Below are 16,404 nucleotides of genomic sequence, written 5' to 3' on the forward strand. Positions count from 1 at the left end.
ACAAAACAAATAAAAACAGATACGGGGAACTGTACCCAACATCACACTATTGTGGCGCACAACCCGATCCAAACAACATACCCATAGCGGCGTGCCACCCGATCCACACAACATACCCATGGAGGCATGCCATCCGATCCACACAACATACCCATTGCGGCGTGCCACCCGATCCACGCAACATACCCATGGTGACATGCCACCCGATCCACCAACATACCCATGGCGGCATGCCATCTGATCCACACATGAAATTTACAAAGGAGTTACACACCGAGCCAGATTGCTCATTAAAACAAAATACCGAATATCGGTCACGAGACCAAGTGTATAATACCATCCCTGGGGAGACATATAGCGCCATAGGCTACAAAACTCAAGCACAATTGAGGTGCGATATACGATCTGAATCTTGAGAGCCATCTTGCTCATATAACATCATCTCTACGCAGAACCTCAATACATAAGAAATTTACCAAGCCAACTCACGACTCACACGGTGTAATACATTGTTACATGAAATAACTGACAACGAAATAACATCCCATGTCTGAATACTCCTCCATAAGGAGCGCTATGCTGAAATGAACACATTCGGCCCGATATAAGGCCCATATTCGTATTGAAATCCATCCACAAACCTCAAGCTGATTCCGATCGCACTGAACTAGGATAATAACATTTCAAAGGTCCATGATAACTCCCTTTTTTCTCATAACACATAAGAACAACCATCATAACCGGAGTAATCCTCCATAGTCCGTAACTCAATAAACTGCGTGCCCTCTAGGCATCAATTCTCAATTCAACGATATCACTAAAATCTTCATACTTGGTTTAACTTTTCAATCAATCAAGTGACTACATGCCACACTTATACCACCTCCTCGTAGGGCACGCTCCCACAACCTTCCATAACGGATAATAGGTCTGTACACCCAAACCATCGGCCGCACTAACGCTACAAAGCGATCAAGAATCCTTAACCAGGATGCAAAGCCTTTTTCACAAATCACCGATCTCAGGTGACGCTGGAGACAATTACCAACTTACCTTAAACACCGAACTACAACCTTGATCTTCACTTCGAATTCCATACTACTCACTGCACCCAACATGCCAATATACGATAGAACACATTTTTCATCATAACTCCGGGACCACTAATAGATTAACACTTTGTCATATAAAACCTTTTTAATTTACTCACTTCAGGAAAACCATAGCAATACACAGGTAATTCTTATAACTGTAAAATATACAAATCTCTAAGTAGTGGACTAAGCCACCATAGCCCTTCCGGGATCCGCCTACACACAACATGCCATAATAGTAGAATGCTTCTGAATAACATCAATTACAACGGCCGACAATCCTCACACGTATCGTCACAAATCATTTTCATAACTTGATCACGCTGAAGGAACTAATCACTGCCAGCAATAGATCAATTCAACTATGGCTAACCAATCTATCCTCTTTTAATTTACCCTAATTGCCTTAGAAATGATAATAACTCCATTCCTCACATAACACACTCCCTCAGCACTCTCTCCCCGAGTGACCTTGAATCACAAGATCATGTTGTCTCAAATCCCACAAACCATTTCATACCTCCCACATGCTACATCGCAAATCAAAACATCATAGAACATTCTGGGCCTCTTCTCATAGGTTGCTACAAAAACTTGATTCTTAACCGTACCTACATACTCGAAATTATTAGGCACCACACTTTACCCTTTGAATCCACTAGGACCGTTGTTGAGAGCCACCCGCTCTGACTTGGCCCCGAATATAACCAATCTCCATGAATCTCCTAGCACATGAATATCCTCTCGACGAAGCACCCGGTAGAATCACCTCCCTTGAAACCCGCATCTATACAAGGCATAAATCCTGAATCCTTCCCCAAGTCTGAACATGAGCCAATAAGGCCAACCATATCACACCTTTAACAATTCCTTTTCTCAAATTACCACTTATGTCCTTTTCCCGTAGCTAAAATAACCCATCAATATGCTAATGACCAGAAACCTCGCAAGTAGTTAACGATGCAACCCAATCATAGGATGTGGGACTCTCTCACTTAGCTCGAAGCCACTATTACACAACTATGGAATTCACCAGGATTCTTTATCTCTTATTGGCATAGCCTTGCACAATCAACTGCCAAAATTCTCGAAATCTTCTTGTAAAACCCCTTTTTATATTCTGAATCACCAACCACATTCGCACGACCGATTTCTTTGCTGTACAACTAATAGAACTCTTCACAGAAGCGTCGCCAACCACGCGACCACTCACCTGCTCACAGGGAACAACCCACCTGTGGAAATCACTTCCCGATATCTTCCAACGTTACTGCACGGGGTACAATCACTACGTCATTAATAACCCATCCTGAGTCCGAGCTCACTCTCCAACTGCACAAGTTCATTCATCCCTCTTGGACATCAATTAAATGTGCGGCAACATTCTTCCAATTCAAAGTTATGTTGTATCCTTCTTCATTTCAAGCAGCTCCTTCCTGTTATATCAAATCTCCTGCCGCATAATGGCCCATACCCCAAATTAAATCCATAGACCCCAATCACCAATCACTAAAATTCCCAAGTCATTCCAAGCTCTCCTTAATGTGTATAGTCATCCTATCGCGATGCCCATATGCAACTCCGCCACTTTCCCACTCTGGCGGAACTCATCCCTCTAATCAACTACTCGACCCTTGCTTCTCATACTTGGCCTCCTAGATGTTTTAGCCACCGCCTGATACCTCCCACATGTCCTTCCTCATCCTTTGCTGCTCAGTTGTTGCCTTAAATAAATCCATCTTTGTAGCACTTGAACCCATAAATCGCAAGTAACTTTAAACCTTTCCGAAGATCATCTTTCTCGAGCCGTCAATATTAGGAACACCGATTCAATCCTGCGCCACCGCACCCTACGATATCTAACAATCGTTTCTCCAATATTATTTTACAATATCATACCCCAAGGCGAATTGCAGAAGACCATAACACTGACGAACTTAACACATACAATTGAGGACGACGACACTACATCGCAGATGAAAATTCCACCATGCTCGAAAATACCAAGTCTCGTTACCCCATCAACCCAAATATGAACATTCTTAGCCCGATCGCCTTTCCCCTGCGGGGAATAAAATACCGAATCTCTAGATCATGCTCTGAGTAAACCTCCCTTCAAGTCATTCACTACCCCAACAAGTAGGCAAACATCCTACCATCATATCAATACGGCGGAACAATCGTTCATAAGCATCATGGCAACTTGTGCCTAGCCTCATAGCCCTCAGAAGTACCGCTACTAGGCTGAAACAATAGAATATCCCTCCACAAGGTGACGATAATAGCTCAAACAACCCCGCAGAGAGAAACACCCTGCATCACATTCGTAGTACCATTACAATTCTTCAATTCTTGATTTATAACAACCGGTTTGCGTAAGATTGAGTAGGAAGGAAATAAAGGCATAGGACTTAAAGGTATCAAACCGCACGATGAGGAATCAAGAAGGGAAGTACTCCTAATAGCACTGTAGCCTCCCGAAGATAAGTACAGACATCTCCGTATCGATCCGCGAGAATCTACTAGACTTGCTCATGACTCGTGAGACCTAAGGGAACCTAGTGCTCTGATACCATGTTATCACGACCCAAAATCCACTAAGGATCGTGATGGCGCCAGACACCGCTGTCAGGCAAGCCAACCATAAATACTCAATTAAGTTCCAATTTTTAGCATTTGTTGAAATCATTTTCTTAATACTTTAAATAATAAATAATGAAATTTACTGAAATAACCATGAAGTCTTTAACAAATTTAATACTGAATAATCCAAAAACCATCCCAGAACCCGGTGTCATAAATGCATGAGCTATATCTAGGAAACAATATAATACAACAGCTGTCCGAAACACAAATTGAACAAAAAGTAAGTACAGTAATCTGAAAGAGACTCTACTGGCTGCGGGACGACTCGAGAAGTGTAGCTCACCTAAGTCTCCGTATCAACCATGCTACTACGCCCACTAGGCCACTAGAGATGCATGTGCCTGTGCAACAAAAATGCATAGCAAGTGTAGTATGATTACGAAAACAACGTGTACCCAATGAGTATCTCGTCTAATCTCGAAGAAGTAGAGACTAGAGGTCGACTTCGACACTTACTAGTGGTCCAATGATAATATATTATTAATGCGAGTAATCATGGATTTATTATAAAGACATTATAAACTCATAAAACCAGATAGCAGGTAAACAACATCTCAAATAAATACGGATTTCCAAGGTTTACTTTTCATTATGCTTATCAACTATGTCTGGCCAGGGAAGGCAAATATTATCACATAACATTCTCAAGGCAACCAATACAAGCATGGGCAAATCCTGCCGAGGTCGTACGGCCCGATCCAATAATATCTAAAATGTGCACTACCGAGGGTCGAACAACACGAATCATATATGCATCTATTTAATCTGCCGAGGCGTTCGGCCCGTTCCATAATTTAAACACGCACAGACAACCAATCAAGAAGTCATTAGGAAATAATTACCCAAATAAAAACCAATTCTCTTTTAACAATTTAGAAAAAAATGAAGTTTAATTCTTTTTAGAAATCCATTTACCAATTCTATAGGATTTAAGCAATCAACTGTCAATAAGGTTACAAATATTTCAAGTATAGCATGCTTTTGGGTCCTAGACTACCCGGACAATAGCATAATAGTAGCTATGCACGGACTCTCGTCACCTCGTGCGTACGTAGCTCCCACAAATAGGAGCACATAACCAATTATTTTACCTATAGGTATAATTTCCTCTTACAAGGTTAGAAAAGAGACTCGCCTCGCTCCGAAGATCCGTAACCGGCATTTCACGCCCTTCCGAAGACTCGAATTGATGCACAACGCTCCCAAAACTAGCCAATAATTATGCAAGTCCATTAGTATATGCTCAATTACTCATTACAATCTAATTTATAACAATTCCTAACCCCGATCGAAAAGTTGACAAAATTTCCCTCGGGCCCACGTGCCCGAATTCTGAAATTTTTCGAAGATAAAGTTTATCCATGAACTCACGAACTCATATATATTATTTTCTCCTAATTCCATACCCAAAATCGAGGCCAAATTCCAAGAATATCAATTTTCTAGGTTTTCCTTCAAACCCCAAGTTTCTACCAATTTACATGCTAAAATACGTATATAATCATGTATTTAACTCAAAACTAGAATAATTTGCTTACCTCATGTTTGGTGGTGAAAATGGCACCTCATAGTTGCTCCAAAATCGGCTCCAATGGAAGAAAATAGGGTTGAAATGAACACAACCCCCAATTTAAAAGAACCTCACTACCTCCAGCATATCCGCACCTGCGGTCCCTTGAGCGCTTTTGCGGTTCCGTAGGTGCGAGACACACCACCGCTTCCACGGTTTCCTCCAGGCTCCCATTTTCCGCTTCTGCACCCTCTGCTCCGCAGATGCGGTTCCGCTTCTGCGGCTGCTCGACCGCATCTGCGGTCCCTTTCACTTCTGGTCCACACCGCATCTGCGACTCCTCTAGCCGCTTCTACGGCTCCGCACCTGCGGCTCCTCTGGCCGCTTCTGCGGCTCCGCACCTGCGGCCCAATTCTCGCAGGTGTGGTTATGACAACAACCAGCAAGTTCAGCCTTCCAAAAATTCCATTTTCGATCCGTTAAACATTCGGAATCCACCCGAGGCCCTCGAGACCGCAACCAATCACACCAACCAGTTCCAAAATACATTACGGACTCGCTCGAGGCCTCAAATCATATCAAACAACGCTAAAATCACGAATCAACCTCTAATCCAAGCTTTATGAACTTTAGAATTTCAAACTTCTACTCTTCGATGTTTAAACCTTTCAAATCACGTCCGATTGACCCCAAATTTTGCACACAAGTCACATTTGGCATTACAGACCTACTCCAACTTCCGGAATCGGATTCCAACCCCGATATCAAAAAGTCCACTTCCGATCAAACTTCTCAAAAACCTTCAAATGTCTATCTTTAGCCAAATACTTCAAAATGACCTACGGACTTCCAAATTCACTTTCGATCGCGCTCCTAACTCCAGAATCACCATACGGAGCTACTCCCGGACTCGAAATCCCAAACGGACATCGATAACGCTAAAATGCACTTCAAGCCAAACTTATGAAATTTCTTCCAAATTGCTAACTTCCACAATATGCACCAAAACGCTTCCGGGTCATCCAAAACCCGATCCGGGCATACGCCCAAGTCCGAAATCATCATACGAACCTACTGGAACCTTCAGATCCCGATTCTGAGGTCGTTTACTCAAAAATTCTATCCTAGTTAATTCTTTCAATTTTAAGCTTCCGAAATGAGAATTCTCTTTCCAAATCAACTCTGAACGTCCCGAAATTCAATTCCGACCATGCGTACAAGTCATAATACCTGAAATAAAGCTGCTCATGGCCTCAGACTACTGAACGATGCGCTAAAGCTCAAAACGACCGGTCGGGTCGTTACATAGGTAAGCTGTATTATCAAGATGCCCCGCAGTCAGCAGAGTCTCCTTCAGAGTATTGTATTGTATTTTCATTTCTGTTCACTTGTATTCCGGACAGTCACTGTATTTTGTTTCATTCACTAGTAAATGCTCATGCACTTGTGACACCGGGTTCTGGGATGATCACGGAAATTTTCAGTAGTTAAATTTTGTAAAGACATCCTCATTTATTCAGTAGAGTTTAGTATTCACTATTTATTTGTTTAAAGAAAATGATTTCAAAATAAATAAAAATGAGAAAATGCTATTAAATTATTGTTAGCTTGCCTAACAGTGGTGTCCGGTGCCATCACGACCCTTAGTGGATTTTTGGATCGTGACAATATTGTAATAAATAAGATCCAATACTGGAATTGTTTGGCCATATACTTTATTTATCATATGATATGAACAGCCTTAATCCTATTAATTGTGAGGTAAGGAAGGACTCTAAACTCCATGTTGATATGTATGCAGTAGAGAAAGGATGCACATTTGTTATGTCGAAGAACAAAGAGGTTTGTAGCAATGAATGACAAAGAGAAGTATTTTTTATTATAATAAAAACACATTATATATATATATATATATATATATATATATATATATCTGAAAAAATAACTATAAATTTACCTTTATATATGGAGGTCTCACATTATATATGTAGAGGCACATCTACAATATTATCAGAATTTTACGTAGTATCATCTCTAAAGAGGCAAATGAGTTATTTTAGACCCAAATAAATGGCAAGAAGATATAAATTTGTATGCTTACCTTCACCAAAGAACTCTATGGCTCTGTGATGCGGGACAATCATGTTTTGTATATACTGATCATCGAGGCTTTGCTCTCATTTTTAAAAGCCAACTAATAGTTTCTTTGTTCTTATTTGAAAAGGCAGCCACAGTTGAGAACAGAATACGAAAAAAGGAACATGTAGTTAGAAACTATTTTGAACATTAGTAACTAATATGAAGGATTACAATCTCTTCAATTGAGTAACTTATGCTAGAGAATTGTAATAAAAGTATGAAGAAATGTATATAGGCAAGGTGTTTTAAGGATGCAATCTTTAGTATAGTATTTTCTCATGCATTAGAAATGGTTTTAAAAAATCAATCCTTAGGATAGAATACCTATTTTAGTTTCTTCACGACAAAAACTCAAGCAAATAGTAAGAAGTGAATTGAAGAATTAATAAAGTGATTTGAGAAGAATAACAAATTGGCAAAGTCGGAATAAAATTTGTTTTTCAAAAAAAATCTAATAATTGCATTGTTTAGTTTTCTACACCTTAACAATAGACTTATTGAAAGACAACAGTTAAAACTATTTTTGAAAGAACACTTAGTTGTTAGTAAGAATAAACACAACTATTTAGAAAAGCCACTTAAATCAAAACGTTTTTTTTATTTAAATGGTATTGATAATATATTATTCTTAAATATTTTTAGAAGTAGAATATCTCGTAAATAAGAAGGGCATATTAGTAATTCAACTTTTAATTTTAGGGGTTCATGTTTTTAATATAATACTAGTATCTATGAACGTGCGTTGCACGTTAATAATGACACGTGATGATTTAAACATTTATTTATATGAAGGAACAATAAAATTTAATTAAAGAGATAAATTTTATGTACAATAATACAACAATCATCTATTTGCCGAAAAATATTATTCCACATTAATACATGAATTTAAAATAAAAGGACATCATCAAAACTTACACAAATGATCAATTTTGTCGTGTTACAATATTTTTTGTGTATGTTTCCTCCTAATGCTTTAGTTACTCTACCTTAACCAAAATTCTTGTTGTCGATCTCGATATCCCTTTTGAAAGTGCAACACACAGTTGTTCGTACAAAAAAAATATATTGCGATAAATATAGTCTGATATTTAGGATATTTGTTCTTGTGCTTTATTTGTCATATTTGCAAAACATAAACATACTAAAAATTATTTTCAAACAAATTTAAAAGGATATTCCTTAGTTTCGGAAGACGGAAGTTGAATTAAGGGATAAAAATATGCTTAGAAGCATATTGACCAGTATCATAATTTTTGCACGTATGACATTATTGTCAAAACTTCTATATACCATATGTGCGCTATTACATAAGCTATTCAGCTATCTAAATTTTCTAGTAGCATGACGGACAACTTTTTTTTTTCAAAATTAACTTATATACAATGGAAGATCAACTTTAACTCAATCTGTTATATATACGGTGACACTAACATATATAAAAAATATTAAACTTGACAACAAACATGTATGGTAGAAGGTCATTTGGTATTAAAATATTTAAGTATTCTTCTTGGTAGTAATTATTGGTATCATTTCTGCTGAGTCAAAATTTGAAAAACTATTTTATTTTTATTATAAAATTTTGCAATCAATCTTTTATTTAGTTTATCACATATTCATTTCTGCTAGCTAAGATATCTTTTTAATTATATCATGCGATTTGCACAAATTGCGTTTTAATCTAATGATAGAAATATTTCTCTTATTAAATGCGCTACTATTACCATTGAGATTGATAACCAAGTATTCAGGAAAAACTAAATCATCTTTTATTGGATACTCTTATTCGTTTCCGACACGAAGCAAGAAGACACTGAATACTGGATCTGTTCTTACTTTATATTTCTTGTCAATAGAATCTTTTTCATTTGAAGCCAGAAGTATAATTTTGGCAAGCTAGCTTTTACAATCTCTACTTTTATCAATTTTAGAACTACTGGTAGTACTTGACAGAAATCACCTCCCAAACCATTAATTTTTCCACCAAATGATTCATTAATAAGATCTCTGGGCAATTATTTCGATCGTTTGACACTTTGCTATAAGTGCTTTATCCCATATTATCAATTTTATTTTTCTTATAAATTTAGCACCATTACTCTGCTTTGATATATTTGTGATGGTTATTTAAGTTGTTTGAATAGGTATATCAAATCTAAAGTGGTTGGCCTCATAATAAAATTATATTTGGTACACCACTTGCTATTATTGCTAACAATATCATGCCCCGTGTTTGATATTTGCAAGTAATGTATGACATAGAAATATTATTTTGATTCCACTGGAGGCATCTATAAATAATAATCTCGTTATACCAGAGTCGACTCTTTATAATATAGTCTTGAAAGCTTGTTCTTGATTAGGATTTAGCTTTGGTCGTACTTCCTCAGATACTTGTATAGCATTTTGATTCTTAATAATAAACTAACATTTTTTGCTTTGTGTTTTAATGCTCTTTTTATGGAATAAATTTACGTATCCTAAGATTTTTTTAACTTGAATAAAATTTTTACTCATATGATGAATTTAAAAAATAATTGAATTGGATTCTCTTGCTAAATAGTTAACTAAATAATTTAATTATTTGATTTTAATATAAAAAATAATTTATTCTATGTTGATTCAGATCTTAATATTAGTTCATCTCTTGTTTTGATGAATGAAAGCAAATTAAAACTTATGCAATTAGAACTTTAGTATCTATTTTATAGTTCAACTAAATATGTTTTGAATATAATGCGGTTAAAAATATTACTACTTTTTACACAAAGTTTCTACTAAATGATAATAACTCTATAGACGACACGGCAATGCACGTCTATAGAAACTAATACTATATTAAAAGCACGAAGGCCTTTAGCGAAATGTCGTTCGCCTTTTTTACCCTTTTAAAATAAAATTCATATTGGACAAAATAGTCATTTGATTATTTTTCTAATATTTAAACAAGTAATTTAATTATTTCCCTAATATTTAGGAATAATTATATAATTATTTTTCTAATATTTAGGACTTTAATTTAAAATTATATTATTTAATTCGAATGCTTTTAATTAGGCACTTTCAATTACCATTTGGAACGTTTTGACCACGTTGTACTCCTTTAGGTTTAGGAGGATTTCTTTTTTGTTAATAAAATATTCACTTTCAACTCCATTTGAATCGAGGAATTAGGACTATTAAATTTCAACGCAAGGAAAGTTTCGATCGCTTAACTCCTTTTAGGTTTAGGAGGTTTTTCTTTTGTTTATAAAATTTTGTCAAACTTTCGACTCCATTTAGATTTAGGAGCACTATTAACTCCTTTATTATTTTGAGCCATGAGTAGACCTGTTAAATGGGCCGACCTGACTCGGATCTGAACCCGTTGACTCTTGGCCCATGAGTTCTCAACCGGGCCGGTTCGATTCACTTTCTTATAGGGGCCGGTCTGGATTTGACCGATTAATCAAAATATGTTGACCCGACCCAGACCCGTAACCCATAATCCCTTAACTCGAGCCCTTATGGGCCGAATCCAATTTAATTAAAAAAAGTTAAAAACTAATAAACAATAAAAATTTCAAACTTTATACATATATACGAACTTGAAATTACTACATGTCCTTGAAACCCATTAGAATAAAATGAAAGAAAAATCATACTTTGTTAACATGAAGACTTGAGAAACATATGGAATTCGATTATTTCTATAACTAATAGTCTAAACCATATGGAATTCAACTATTTCGACAAGATGCCTCATAGTGTTTGGTACTATATTCTTTCTTCAATGTTTAGATTCTTTTTTAACCACTTGTCTGAATATATATATATATATATGTGTGTGTGTGTGTGTGTGTGTGTGAGAGAGAGAGAGAGAGAGAGAGAGAGAGAGAGAGAGAGAGAGAGAGAGATCTAGGCCGGTTGGCCTGTGGGTCAGCTACCGGTTCCGGTTCCGGTCCGATTCAGTGGGTCAAAATATTATAGCCCGGCCCAGACACATTATATTAATGAATTGGTACAGTTAGGGTTTTATGGGCCATGGGCCGATTAACGGGTCAATTTTAATGGGTTATGTGGGCCGATTCGTGAGTTGACCCGACCCATTTGACAGGTCTAGCCATGAGTATTATTTTTTATTCTATGATCATTAATATCAATCCTTTCGTTGATTAACATTGGACTAATGCCTATTGAGTTATTTTATTTTAATCCTTCATATAAGTATGCAAAACTAAGAAGCTTTTTGTTACGACCCAAAACTCAGACTTGGTCGTGATGGCGCCTCACGTGAAGACAAGGCCAGCCGACACAACACCCATTTTAACCCTTTAATAATTAAGAGTCATTTTTAAGCCTTCAATTTAACAAATGTTTCATAATATAAGTCTGAATGAACAGTGCGAAAATAACATACAAGCAACATTAGGGTGTCACTAGCCATGAGCATCTACCAAGGTCTGAATACAATAAAAACAGTCAAAAATGTACGAAGTACAGTAATGAAAATGAGAGGAAAGAAGCAGTGCTACGAACGTTGTGCAGTCACCTTGCTAACTCTGATGACTTCGCGTCTGAGCAATCAACACCTGCTATCGGGTTCTGAAATACCTAAATCCGCACACGAGGTGCAGGGAGTAATGTGAGTACTCCAACCCAGTAAGTAATAAGATTAAATAAAGACTGAGCAGTAGGAAACGATGAATCCACATTTATGATAAACTCCATAAGCACAACATGCTTTCAAATCAGAATACGAGTCAATTGTCTCATTTAAAATCCAGCTTTTGGTAAAAATCATTTGAAGATACCTTCCAACAGTTTCAGTAGGGGAGGGGGGTTAAATACCATTTATAATAAAAGAGATAAAAACCGTAATCAGCCCCTCGGACAAAACAGGAATCATAAACACCTCATAATGTGAAAATTTCAGTGGAAATAACAAAGCCAAATTAGTGTTTAAATTCTGAACATATCATAAACCCCAGCTTAAATGAAAGTCGTTTAAAAACGTTTGTTCAACATTTTCGACAGAGGCTCAGTATAAAGGTGAGTGAAAGCAGTAAATAAATCAACATATTCGATAGAAACTCATTTTAAAGAGGAGTGAAAATCAATAAGTTCATAAACAGGACCCTCAGGCAAAGCATCGCTCATGTACATGTATATATCTATCGCCCCTCGGGAAAGCCTCTCAGTCACTCGTGACTCAACTCTTACCAATCAGTGCTCACACTCAGCACTCACACTCAATAGGCACCATATAGTAACCGTTGTGGCACGCAACCCGATTCATATATCGCTGCGGCGTGTAGCCCGATCCATATATATAGTCGACTGCGCTCACTGGGGTGTGCTAACTCCGGAGGGGCTCCTACAGCCCAAGCGTTATATCGTTGAGGCGTGCAGCCCGATCCATAAATATATAATCCTCACAACCAGGCCGTCGACCTCTCTCAGTCATTAACATCACAATTACACCCTCGGTCTATCTCAGTCATTAACCTCACAATCACTCGGACCATCAGTAAAACAGGGAACTCAACCCAAACAGTTTTCACATTTTCAGAAGTAAAGTGATAAAACCAAATTTAAACAATAAACAGGTAAAACATGACTGAGAATATGTTTTCAAAACAAATAGAGTGAGGAATAATAGTAAAAATACCCCTAAGGGTCTCAACAGGTCGGCGCAAGGCCCCAAACCTGACATACAACCCAAAATATAATATCAATCTCTAAAATATGGAATATCATAAGATTTCAAATCAAATACGCGACTTAACAGTCGTACGGGACGGACTAAGTCACAATCCCCAATGGTGCACGACTCCGCGCTTGTCATCTAGCGTGTGTATCACCTCAAAATAGCACAACGATGTGAAATTCGGGGTTTCAAACCCTCAGGACAGTATTTACAATCATTACTTACCTCGATCCGGTCCAAACTCTAGCCCGCGATGCCTTCGCCCTTACGAATCGACCTCCGGATGCTCCAAATCTAGCCACAATAAGTACATAACTATTAAAATATGCTAAGGGAACAAAACCCACTCGAAAATACCCAATTTACATAAAAAATCTCGAAATTGCTCAAACCCGGCCCCGGTCCCATGTCTCGGAATCAGATAAAAATCACATCAATAGAATCCTCATCCTCTCACGAGTCTATACATACCAAGAACATCAAAATCGGACCTCAAATGGCTCCTCAAATCCCAATTTTCGGGTCTCCAATTACAAGCCCTAATTCCCCAATTTTAGGCTTTAATTTCCACATATTTCATGATTAAACAAGTAGGAATCAACATATGATCGAGTATAGAGTTCAAAATTCTTACCTCCAAGTGTTACCCTTCGATTCCCTCTTCAATCTTTCTCAAAAGCTCCAAAAATTGTTCAACAATGGAGAAAATAGACCAAAGCTCGCGAAACTCATTTTTAAACATTCTGCCCCAGGTAAAATTTCCTTCTTCACGAACGCGGTCAAAGCCTCGCATTCGCGAAGCACAAAATAGCCTTGACTAGAATTTCTTCTTCGCCATCGCGACCTGCCCATCGCTAACGCGATGAATAAAATGCCTCAAGCCCAGCTGATCAAATTACTCTACGCGAACACGGCATGGACCTTGCGAATGCGATGCACAAGACTTTGGCCCTTCGCGAACGCGAAGGCTAATTCCTCAGCCTCACCAGCTAACCCTTTGCTAACGCGAAAGTCAAATATCCTGAAATCCTTCAGCAGTTTTCTGCAACTTTAAAAAACATGAAATGGCCCGATTGACCACCCGAAACTCACCCGAGGCCCTCGAGACCTCAACCAAACATGCCAACACATCCCCTAAATCATTGAAACTTGTTCCAACCTTAAGAACGCTCAAAACAACATAAAAACACCAAATTTGCATCGAATTCAAGCCGAAGAATTCCAAAATCTTTCGAGTTACGCTTTTGATCAAAAACCCGACCAAACCACGTCTGAATGACCTGAAATTTTGCACATACATCACAAATGACACAACGAAGCTACTTCAACTTTCGGAATTCCATTCCGACCCCTATATCAAAATCTCGCCTATCAACCGAAAAACGCCAAAATCTCAATTTCTCCAATTCAAGCCTAAAACTTCCACAAACTTTCAAAATGCATTCCGATCACGCTCCTAAGTCCCAAGTCACCTAACGGAGCTAATAAAATCATAAAAATTTCGATCTGATATCATATACCAACAAGTCAAATCTTGGTCAAACTTTTTTTTTTCTTCAAATTTCAAGCTTCAAACTGAGAACTGTTCTTCATTCCGATTACTCTGAAAATCAAAACCAACGATTTACATAGGTCATAATACATCACACAGGGCAAGTCATGCCCGAGAAATGGAAAGCAAAGTGCAATAGCTCAAAATGACCGATCGGGTCGTTACATCCTCCCCCACTTAAACATATGTTCGTCTTCGAACGTGCCCATAGTTGTTCCAAAAGCCAACCAATCACTGAATGACCTTACCATGAACATACCCGGGGGTGATCCTACATCACCCTATCTCGTATAGGTCCGATAACACAATGTAACTGAAATTCCACAGTCCAACCTAGCCCATGAACCTTGAACCACATTTCCACTTCCGAAATCATCCACAAGATCAAAATCTTACATCTATACTCTGACTAAGATCGAACAAGCTGTAATAACCCATACCCGCAACCTCGGTGCAATTACGTGATACACCACATAGCTCAAACACTTACAGCGATAACTTTTAATCACAGCAGCTGCACACAACAACCGAATATCGATAGGAAACTCTTATCAACGAGAATTTCATTCCAACACTTCCATATACCGCCAATGATAAATGAAACACGTAGTAAGCCATAACCGTTTCCTTAGATCAACCATTCATGAAACTACTTCTCCTTTGTCAAAGACCATAACAAATTTTTGCGCCGAAAGTCGATATTATCCTTCCAACATGCTGAAATCAAATCCGTTTACAGTCATTAAAGATCCCGATGATCTCATTAATCCAACAGAACTACTCCGGTGACATTGGTACATCAATACAGACTAAAGCCACAACTTGTGCAATCCGTGCACCAATAAGCCACAATCCGAACTTACACAAATCATGAAAATGACTCAAATGAAAGAGATGTACCGCAAGCTCACTAGTACCACCACAACACAAGGCTGAGAACACGCCATACATTGTAGAAACAGAACACATGAACCTAACCCGTAGGATCATACTTCCACATAACTTCGCTCTAATGCGTGACCTCATCCAAACACTGGTCCACATGAGACACCTTAAGTTACTGTGCTCAAAATCGACAACCATGCGCAATGTAATGTCTAAAACCAAAGCAATCATCATAACCACCGCGAGGAAATTGATACAACGTTACACATTTCCGAAGGAACACAACTGATACGCTACCCGCCGAGCAATATTCGATACTCTACCTGCTCGAATTCCACTGAGAGGACCCAATAACACCGCACCACATGTGCCTATAACCAACAAACCTTAACGTCTCGCAATACGGAAAGTTAACTCATAGATCCCCCTGATTACTAATAGCTCAATAATAACCGAATCAACACATCCCTCACCAATAGCAACTCGAAGTCAACAAAGTCGCCTCGATGCAAAACATACATCTATATAGGCCTACCAATGAACTACAAAACAACTCTAGTCACACACAACAAATAAATAATCCTCCGAAGGTTCACAATGGCTGAATCACAGCACATACTATCATCTGATTAACTTACCCATATCCTTGCCGTCCACACCTACGAGCTAACCTGTATGTGAGAACTTCCAGTCTCCAAGTCCATAAAGCACACGAATTACTATATCTGATCCCAATTCCGCCGCTCGCATATATAACACACCTCTAGTACTTAATCATTCCACGAGAGATACTCCAAAATCTTTTGTGCCGCCAGGCAAACTCAAATATCAACAGCAGATCTAACAAGAAGTGCTGCAATACTACCAAAGTACCATCAACTTAATA

The sequence above is a fragment of the Nicotiana tabacum genome, chromosome 10 (assembly GCF_000715075.1).
Source record: "Nicotiana tabacum cultivar K326 chromosome 10, ASM71507v2, whole genome shotgun sequence".
Lineage (NCBI taxonomy): Eukaryota > Viridiplantae > Streptophyta > Magnoliopsida > Solanales > Solanaceae > Nicotiana > Nicotiana tabacum.